Below are 11,083 nucleotides of genomic sequence, written 5' to 3' on the forward strand. Positions count from 1 at the left end.
ATGACACCCTGGATCCTATCTGACTGCCATGGATTAAAGCTGGATATCAACAATAGCAGAAACAGCAGACATATTCAGAAACCAAACAAGTCTCTACTGAATGTAAAAAGGGTCAGGACAGAATTTTAAAAAGAAATTACAGATTTTCTAAAATTGAAAGAGAATGAATATATAACATACCTAAACATTGGGACGCAATGAAGACAACTTCATAGTACTAAGTATTTAACATAAAAAAATTAGAAAGACCTCACTCTAGTCTTAGCACATCTGAAAGCTCTAGAACAAAAAGAAGTCATACCCAGAAGGAGTAGATGGCAAGAAGTAGCAAAACACAACAAATGAAATCAATAATGCACAAAAATAATAAAAAAATCAGCAAAACAAATAGTTGGTTCTCGAGAAGATCAATAATATTGACAAACTCTTATCCAAAAATCTAAAAGAGCAGTAGAGAAGATGCACATTAAAAAAACTAGAAATGAAAAACAGATATAGCAGCAGACACTGAGGAAACCCAGGTAATCATACGAGCATACTTTAAAAGATTTCGCTCCATCAAACTGGAAAAGCAAAAAAAAAAAAATGGATTATTTTCTCCATACATACCACTTGCCAAAGTTAACCCAAGATCATGTAAGCAATTTAAACAGACCTATAACTCCTAGTGAAATAAAAGCACTCATTAAAGCCTCCCAATCAAAAGAAGCCCAAAGCTACATGGTTGTAGTGTAGAATTCTACCAGACTTTCAAAGAACAGTTAATTTCAAGAATCTTCAAATTATTCCACAAAATAGAAACAAAGAAAAATTGTCCAATGTCATTTTCAAAAGGTACAGCTACCCTGATACTGAAACCACAATTTTCTCATAAACTTGGAAGCAAAAATACTCAATAAAATATATGCAAACTTAATTCAATCATACCTGAAAAAGATCACCCACCATGATCAAGTAGCCTTCATCCCAGATGTGCAGGGATGGTTCAACATAGGTAAATTGGTAAATGTAACCTGCCATATAAACAAACTGAAAGAAAAAAAAGATCATCTCATCAGATGTAGAAAAGCACTTTAACAAAAGCCAATATTCCTTCATAATGAAAGTCTTGAAGAGATTAGAGACATACCTCAACATAATAAAGGCAGTTTTCAGCAAGACCATAGCCAACACCAACTTAAGTGTAAAGAAACTCAAAGCAATTCCACTGAAATCAGGAACAAGAAAAAGGCTGTTCACTCTCTCCATATCTATGTAGTCTAGTATTGGAATTCTATACCCAAAGCCTGACAACTTCTTTAAATGTTTAACACGTCTCATGACATAGAAAGTCTGCTATAGCTTACAAATCCAAAATTTGAGTACAAGTGATCACATGAAATCATGCATGAAAATAACTTGGATGGAAGGCCACTACCTATAATTCAGCCACTCTGGAAGTCAAGGCAGTAAGAGCATGACTTCAGGGCATACCTGGACTACATAGAAACCTAGTTCAAAAAAGAAGCAAATAGGCAAGTGAAACATTTGTGCAGATTATTGGTAAGTGAATAGAATGTGTTGTGTGCATACTTAGATGGCATTCCACAATTAAAGAAAGCAAACACATTATGTAAACTACTTAGCCAGTCATAAAACATTCTACTTATATTTGATTGGAGATAAGTCCCGACATATCAAGACAAAGTAATGTCTTGGTTACATTGAAACCAGGTCAAAGGTTGTGAATGATAGCAAATGGGCCAGAGGAAAGCCTTTGGTGGGCGAGTGAGGTTGTTCTGAAACTGATGCAGTGGCAGTTAAGTACCTTGAGAATTTTCTCAGACTTTCTAAGCCATATACTTTAAAGAGATTAATTTAATTGCATTTAAACAATCTACAGTAGTCTGAGGGAATAGTTCATATAAACAAGCCCCATAAGAGACCTAATGTTGTCCTTGGAATGCTATTATTTATGCCTTCTACCAGGAGAGGCACAAGATATAATCTTTGAGACCTCTAGCCAGAGGCCTGCTTCTCACCACACAGCAAATCTGTAAACATCTTTACCCTGGATTTATTAATCTACAAAATTGTGTATTTGTTACTGCTTGTAAGCTACCAAGATTATTTTTGTTTGTCTGTTTCTTTCTAATGTGTGGATCTTGTTATCAAGCACTTGACTTATATAATCCTACATTCTCAGTCTCCAAACATCTGAGGCAACAGACACCAAGAGCCAAATTTGTAGTTTATAATCTATTGGAAACAGCATTGTGAATTTATAGGCAATAGGGTCTTGGGAAATCAAGTTTTCTATTGGCAACTTAGAAATATGAGACAACATGAACTAGCTGAGAGAGGACATGGAATGTCCTGTAGTAAACAGTGCCTGAAGCTTCTGATTCATTTGAAGAGGGCCTGATACTTGAGGAAGAAGAGAGAGAGAATAGGGAGAAGATAATAGGAGGAAGGAAGGAATGAAGAAATGAAAGGAAGGAATGAAGAAATGAAGGAAGGAACCTAATCACAGGGAAGTGTTAAGATGGGGCTCACACATCCATATTGTTATCAGAGAATTTACTGAGTCTAATAAAATGTGTCTGGAAGACGAGGGGTAACACACAGCATTCATCATACACTAGTGAAAGAGAAAATCCTTAATTTAGAAGTGCTTATGTGAGTGTTAGAATGAAAAAGCTAAATGAATGGTCTTTTTACATTCAAGATATCCCCATATTCCCTCAACACTGCACAACTTTCTTGTACCAGGCACTAAAGTTCAGCATGATTGACCTGAGTCCCCTTTAGATGCTGGATTTTTTTGAGGCAGAGTTTTTGTCCAGAACTGTAGCTTTTTGATCTTCAGGGCTTGTCCAACAGCAGGCTGAATGACCAGCTTCAGGTACTGCTCATCATGGACCAACTCGGGTCAGTAGGGTAGACCCTCGCTGTTGGGGTTCCTGTGGATATGACACCAACAGGGAAGGGTGAGGTCACTCTCATCCAATACCTGATTCTTTCAATGTGTCAGAGTAGCAGATGAGCAAGCCAGGGACCTGAGAGTATAGAAGTGATAGAGATCCAGTGATAGAGAATACAGGCATCCCCCACTAGTGTGTGGTTCACTGAAGCATGGGAAGCTGTCTAGTTTTATGTTGCCCTCTCTATGGAAAAATATAAAGAACAGTGCCACAATACTGTGATTCAGCCAACAGGTCTCTGTGAGATGAGCAGTAACTGAAAACTAGAAGATGTTTGCCTAAGTTTGCCCTGGGTTGGAGAAGACTATGGTGCAATTAAGGACCATGCATGTTAATGAGGCAAACCCATACAGAAGCCCTGATGGAGACCTATCCATAAAGAGTTGAGGGAGGGGCATGTTCTCACCCATGTCTTGCAAGTTTGCCCAGTACTTCATCATCCTCCTGTTCAGCATCTTCTCCTCCTCAGTGAAGTCAACTGCAGACAAAAGGAGATAAGATTCTATGTCCTAGCCACCTCATAATGGTACAGTTCATGCTCTGCTACAGCAACCACAACATGATCCTGAATGTGTGGCCTGGTGTATATATTTCTCCCTCAGCCTCTACCTGAATTCTCTCATGTTCACTCCTATCCCGCGGTGCTCTCATTCCTTCCAGCACAATCTAGACAAGGAAAGGTTCATATTCTAACCATGGTAGAGTTTTTTGTTTGTTGGTTTGTTTTTTTGTTTTGTCTTATTTTTCTGCTCACTGATGGTGAACACATAATCCTGTTTACTCCCAGAGTCTCAGTTTCCTCAACGGACTTAGAGCTCAGTAACACCTTAGGATCTCATCAGGGCCTCCATTCAGATAAAGAAAATAAGAAAAACTCACCTTTCTTCCCCCAAAGGTGGGAGCCAAAAACAAAGGGAAGGTGATCACATGGTCAGCCTTCACATGTGATGGTCTGACATGCCTGATGTAGCTTGGCTGGTGCTGGAACTCATAGAAGTAGACAGGAGCATGGGAACCTGGGATTGAAGACACATGTTGGCATAATGGTCTCTCACATGGATTTTTTCCACCAAAATTTGGTGACAAGAAACCTTCCTCTAAAGTTATGTGGAATCAGAGTTGAGTGGTGAGCTCCAGCCTAGAACATTGGCTATGAGAAACCTTCTGTTAAACAGTGGTCCTGGTATTCCCAGATGAGTAGTTTTGACAAGACATGGGCTATAACTCACATGTTTCCCCTGGATCTGGATAATATACCATTCTTTTACACTAGACATAATTATTTACAGAGATAAGTGGCTTAAGAGTCAGAAACATGATGATGAGATGAATTAGGCCTGGACACTACACAGCTCATCTGGGATCCACATCTCTTAGCTCCCCCTGCCCTTGTTCTTGTTACAGATGTACTCACGCTGAAAATGTGCTACTTGGAGTGCAGGGATCCCAAACATCAAGTCCACCATTAACTCTCTGAACTGTGCTTGGAGAGTCAGGGGTTCTCAGTGTCCCCCATGTACTCTTCCATTAGCAGGTCACCACATTCTGGAGGCAGCATCTACACCAGGAGGAATCAGGAATAATTATGTTATACATGCTCTTGGATCAGTAGGCAGCTGTCTCTGAGTAAGGTATATGGCAGGGTTGAGACCAGGTATGATCGACACGTACAAGCTTTGGGCAAGTTCACACAGAAACAAACACGTAAACTAGTCTTTATTTCTTGACATGGCATCTGAAAACAATGTATGAGAATCCTCTCTATCAGGACAGAAGCCAAGGTCTCTCACCATTTGTGCTTCTGTGCTCTTCAGAACAGCTGGCAGGGTCTTTCTGGTTATGTTCTTAATGACATGATCAAGGCCCTTCATCTGGGGGACACAGAAGAGTCTTAAGTATAGGATGGGTTGTATCTAGATTAAAGTATTTCTGACTTCCCACCACCAGTATTTGAGTTTAGGAGCTTAGAAGTAGGTCTCATCAATGGAACTCCCCAGCCACACTAGTCACTGTCTATACCAATGATGCTGGGGACAGGGTTAATATCCACAGAGTCCAGAAGCTTCCGAGGGTGCCTAGGTAGGAACTTCCCATCCACCACAGTGGGGATCATAAGGAAGACCTTTAGGTCATTAAGGGTCAGTGCTTAAGATCAATAACATAAATATTCTGATGCCCATTGAATACACACAATATCTCATGATATCCTATCTCATTTGAGGATGCTATGTTCACTCCAGAAGAAACTGGATATGAGCATTAGCCTATCTTATTCTGATGGGGGAAGTCCTGTACATTTGTCAATAAAGTACTGTTGAGCCAATAGGAAACCTACATAGGAGGGACTAGGAGTCCAGGAGGACTCTGGGAAGGAGAAACACAGGAGAGTTCGAGATGTAACCGCCATGGGGTAGGAAGCCCGGAAATATTCTCCGGTAAGAGAAATACTTAGATTAACAATTATGGGGTAATTACTTAAGTCAGAGCTAGCCAGTAAGAAACAAGCAAGGCCAACAGCTTCATAATTAATACAGCGTCTTGTGTGTTATTTGGGGACTACAACTCGGCAGAGCCCAGGCGACTGGCGGGTGGTAAACCAAAGCGGCAAGCAAGGAAAGCTTGCCTTAACATTGTTCTTTTTGGTGTACTAAGAGTAAACCAAACCATGAATATCAGTTAACTGGTTTGAATAGTAAGTACTGGCAATCCCACATTCTGGTGACCAGATCCTCCAAAGTACACAATTCTCCCACCTGGTTAACAGCCAGAATCTCTGCTTCAGTCTTCTCTCGCAGGCAGTGTACCAGGGCTTCAGAGTCCTTGGCCTCACATCCTGATAGGTTGGCCACTGTCTGTAAATGGAACAGGCAGTGGTTGGCTCATCCCTACCATCTGGAAGCAGAGTTTCCTTGATTTCAAGTAGATGTCTTAGTCCCTAAATATCACATCCTACTGTTTGTTGTGTGTGAAAGGACTTAAGTGGAATTATTTACATTTTCTGTTTCTCAGAGGTGACAAGTGGGGCTGGGACAGTTTTACCTGCATATTTGTTGTTGTTGCTGTTGTTGTTTCATTTGTTTGTTTTTTTGTGTGTGGTGCTCATAGGTACACTCAATAGGTATGGTGTGTCATATTTTGCCTGTGACAGTCAGAGAAAACCCTTGGCATTACTTGTTGCCTTACCTACTGTTTGCATTTGTTTCCACCAGCTTAGCAGAACCAAGACATTCCAGGGATTCATCTGTCTCTGTTTCCCATCTCTCCACAGTAGCACTAGGTTTACTACTGGACCCACTCTAGAGCAGCCACTTGGTCCAAGTAGCCCCATTTGCCTCTGGCATGCTTGTCTCCAGTGTTGTGAAATGGCAGGAACAGGAATTACAGGTCTGTCCATGTTCTGCTCAGACCCCATTGTGTAGCCCAGTCCCAGTATTACCTGAAATAGCCAAGGATACCCAAGCGATACTGTATAGAAACCATTACTATATCCTCAATAGCTGCCAGTATGGATAAATAATTCATGGAAGCCATTCCTACAAACAATCTACCACCATAGATCCACAGCATTACCTGAAGAAATCAAAACAGGTGCTGGGAGGTTCACACACAGTCCAAGCTCAACTGAACTGCCTACTAGATTATCACTGCTTTTTCTCTGTGCAGGTCAACATACAGGATCTCAGGACATGGTTCACAGATGGGATACTCTAGGTCTATAAGCATATATTCATTCCCACTTCCCAACAGGAAATCTCAGCCTGAATTAATGACTCTAGATTGAAGTAATTTGATCATCAGTCTCAGATCCATCAAAGTATAGAAAATAGGAGTGTTTCCATGAGTGTCTTTCCTGATTGCTAATCAGAAGAAACAACAGATCCCATTGGCACAAACAGATAACCTATAACTAGACATTTTCATGATGTCAATATGTAGCCCCTCATCACCCTCCAGAATGGATCTTCCAGGTTCAAGTTGGTAGAATAATTCTTGGTTTAATCAAAGACCCAGAGCTTCTTACCTCTTGTTCCTTAGGGCTCTGAGTCCTATACCCAGGTTTAAGCAGTTCACCAAGGCTGACATGACTTTCTTTTTTTAGCTTTTTTGTAATTATTCATCCCTATTTACTTTGCATAGTATAGTTTTCTCTCCCTCATCTCCTCCTATTCTCTCCTTCCCACCTCTCTTCCATCCCTCTCTTATATTCATTCCTCCTCTATCTCCATTCACATGTGGTATGGCCTCCCTTGGGAATGAGCAAACATCATATATCAAGTAGAGGCAAGATCAAGCTCCTCACATCAAGGCTGATCAAGGTATATACCATAAGGAATAGGTTCCAAAGAACCAGCTCAAGCATCAGAGATAGGTCCTAATCCCACTGTTAGGGGTCCCACAAAAGACCATACTATATAGCTGTCACAGATGCAGAGGGCTTAGGTCAGTCCCATGTGAGCTCCTTAGCTATTCATCCAAAGTCTATAAGTTACCATAAGCTCATGTCAGTTGTCTCTGTGTGTTTTGCCATCACAATCTTGAATCTCCCATATTGTTCATGTAATTCCCCCACCCTATCTTCAACTGGACTTCTGGATCTTTGCCCAGTGCTCAGCTGTGGATCTCTAAATCTACTTCTATGAGATGACCTTCTGGAACCAAATAATCAGGGTCTAATCTACAGAGGAACTCATAATTTCTTTGTCCTTTCCAATCTTCCAGAGAAAGAAACATCCTCTTCCTCAACTGACCACAGCCTGACACTCACAGGTAAGTAAGAACCTTCATAAGCATGAGCTGGTGTGTAAATGTTGAGATACAGGCAGTCCTCAGACATAGACATGAGAGGCATGATAAGATTAATCTCCTTTGAAATTTCTGACTTCATCGTATCAGTCTGAAGACACCCGAGGAAAAATGGGAGACAGTCCAAAATATGTGAAGATCAAACTTAAATCTTAGTTTGCATTTTCTCCCATCCTCCTTCAGCTACTATTCTCCATGATGCTCTGGGAACATATGATCCCTCTTTAATGTAGAAATGGGAATGAGCAGGATTTTAGGGAAGACTCTATTCAGACAGTAATATCCTGAGAGCTAGTGTGGAGGATGCCGGCATCCTCTATTAAAATGATTAGTTTCCTGTATTGACACATTCATCACTTCTGTACTGTGTAAAGACTGGTGTGGTGGTTAGTTTTGAGTGATGACCGACACAATAGTGAATTACCTTGGAAATGAATCTTTATTTATTGAACTTTTTAAAAAATATTTTTTACTTAACTTTTTATGTATTTCACTTTCAGTTTCCTCTCACTCCCCTCCTTCCCCACCCCACAATCCTCCCAACCCCTCACCCCCACTCCATCCCCCCACCATTTCCAAGGGAGAGCAAGGGCCTCCATGAGGGATTTTCAGAGTCAGTCACATCATTCCAGGAAGGGCCCAGGTTCTTCCCCATGTGCCCAGGCCAAGAGAGCATCCCTCCATGTGGTATGTGTTCCCAGAGTCCTTCTGTATGCCAGAAGTAAATACTGCTCCACTCTCCAAGGTCCCACAGATTGCCAAGGCCTCCTGTCTGTCACCCAGGTTCGGTGGGAGGTTGTCTGGATCAGTCCCATGCTGGCCCCTCAGTCATCAGTCTGGGGTCCATGTGTTCCCTGTAGTTTATGTCAGCTGCCTCTGTGAGTTTTGCCAGTCTGATCTTGATTCCTTTGGTCATCACTCTTCTTTGCAACTAGGTTCCAGGAGTTCAATTCGGTTCACATCTGTTGGTGTCTGCATCTGCCTCTATCAGCCACTGGATGAGAGATCTAGGATGGCATATAAGGTAGTCATCATTCTCATTATCATGGGAGGGCATTTAAGGTAGCCTTAATGACAGTTGGTATCATTCTTGTAGATCTGTGAAGATCTAACTAGTGCCAGATCTCTCCTCCAACTTATACTGGCTCCCTCTTTTATGGTATCTCCCATCCTTTTCTCCTCTATTCTTGTCCTGGCTCAACCTTCCTGCTCTCCCATGTCCGCCACTCCCCTCCTCTTTTCTCCCTCTCTTTCTTCCATCTCCTTCTACCCTCCCCTTTCCCCCCAATCCAATTAGGAGATCACATCTCCTAACCCTTCTCTGGGTTATCATGCATATCTCTCTTAGGGTCCTCCCTGCACCCCAGACTCTCTGGCAGTGGGATTGTGGGCTGGCAATGCCATGCTCCATGTCTAAAATCCATAAATGAGTGAGTACATACCATGCTTGTCTTTTTGTGATTGGGTTACCTCACTCAGGATGATTTCTTCCAGTGCCATCCATTTGCCTGTAAATTTCAAGATTCCATTTTTTTCTGCTGAGTAATACTCCATTGTGTAAATGTACCACATTTTCTGTATCCACTCTTCAATTGAGGGGACACCTAGGTTCTTTCCAGGTTCTGACTATTACAAATAATGCTGCTGTAAACATAGTTGAGCAGATGTCCTTATTGTATGAAGGAAATGGATCTTAACAAGGGATTTTCTAGATCAGTGGCTCTCAAATTTCCTATTAATAGAGTTCCTCATGCTATGGTGACTCCTAACTATGAAATTATACTGTTGCTACTTCATAACTGTAATTTTGCTAGTGCTATGAAGAGTAATGTAAATTTCTACATTATGCAAGACATTTGATGACCTCTGGAGAGTTGTGACATATATGTTGAGCATCACTTGCCTGAATCTTGTTGGCCTGTGAGCCTGTGACAAGTTATCTTGCTAATCACTGAAACAGGAGTACCTGCTTGTTGCATGAAGTACCATTCCCTTGGGGGGGCGTTTCTGAATTACATAAGAATAAAGCGAGTAAGTGAACCATTAGCAGGTGTGTGTGTGTGTGTGTGTGTGTGTGTGTGTGTGTGTGTGTGTCCCCAGCTTTAAGACAGCAAAACCTTTATGTATGGCTTTAAATGAATTGTATAGTAAAGCCTTTGTGTCTGGTTTTGAGAGAAATGTTTCAGCAAAGTCCTTTGCTATGTTTGGAATAACCAGTAAAGGCTGAGAAATAGTTTTGACACTGTTTAAACCTTGAAGAAATATTGTTTCTCTGGAGTCTGCACTTAGTTCTATGGGAGAGCTTACAGCTGTACTGATCTTGGACCTAAGACAATTCTGGCAGACCTGGAGTTCTTCCTTTTTACTGTGGGTTGCTATACTCAAAAGGGCCTAGTATGGTTTTATATAGAAGCCCATGGCTACTATCATGGGCAGCAAGGGCAAGGTGATTTTGGTAGTTGGAACCTTACCCAGTCCCAATCACCCTTGTGTATGTTTGAATACAGTAACCGGAGTGAGCTAGGTGAGTGTCAGTCTTTTCCAAAAAGGCGATATCCTTCAACTCCTTCAGAAAATGAAGACTTAGCCTCTTGGCAAACTTCTGTTTCTACTATGGAACCTATGATTCTACATCAAACAATATGTGTCTTTAAAGATCTGTTCCTGATTAGGGATGTGATGTGATCAGCTCCTTGAGTTTCTGCCTACGTGGTTTTCTGCCTATAGTTGATTATAATGTAGAATTGTCACCAATACTAAAATCTCGTTTTTCTCAGGGTTCTTTGTCACAGCAACAGAAAACAAGCTAAGACATTCGGGTATTGGGGTCCTCTGACCACATAGGAACTACAGGAATGAATGGACATAGTCTTCATCTCAATTCCAGACTCTCAAAGTATCTTCTTCTTCCAGATAGTCTTCAGTGGAAAGCATGTGTACCTGTTCTTGACTCAAAGGTGCCTGGACAATGGATGGTCACAGTGACTGTGAAGAATGGCCTTAGTCTCTGTTCCTCAATCCAGTACCTGGAGCTAAATCTCTACAGATGTCAAGCTCTTACCCAGATGCCTGGTACAGTTGTTCTATTTAATCCTTATCTCATTTATTGAACAAATGTACTGGAGACTGCCCTTTGTATAAACAGAAAGCTGGTATAGAGCTGAGACAGAGAGAACACTGCAGTGCAGCCTAGAGCTCAGACCTGAGGTCCCCTGAGCCCCAGAACTTACATGGCTGCGTGGGAGGTCCAATTTCTCACACCACTCCATGGCTCAGGGGGCTCAAGTGGTGTAAATCTCAGTGGTCCTACAGGTGGC

General features: G+C 41.5%; 1 pseudogene; it reads right to left on the reverse strand.

Annotated features, from left to right (window-relative positions):
* Positions 1–2,754: 2,754 nt before the first annotated feature.
* Positions 2,755–11,076, reverse strand: LOC121138211 (annotated as a pseudogene).
* Positions 11,077–11,083: the final 7 nt, after the last annotated feature.

Source organism: Mesocricetus auratus, unplaced genomic scaffold, assembly GCF_017639785.1.
Source record: "Mesocricetus auratus isolate SY011 unplaced genomic scaffold, BCM_Maur_2.0 contig_11358_pilon_obj, whole genome shotgun sequence".
NCBI lineage: Eukaryota > Metazoa > Chordata > Mammalia > Rodentia > Cricetidae > Mesocricetus > Mesocricetus auratus.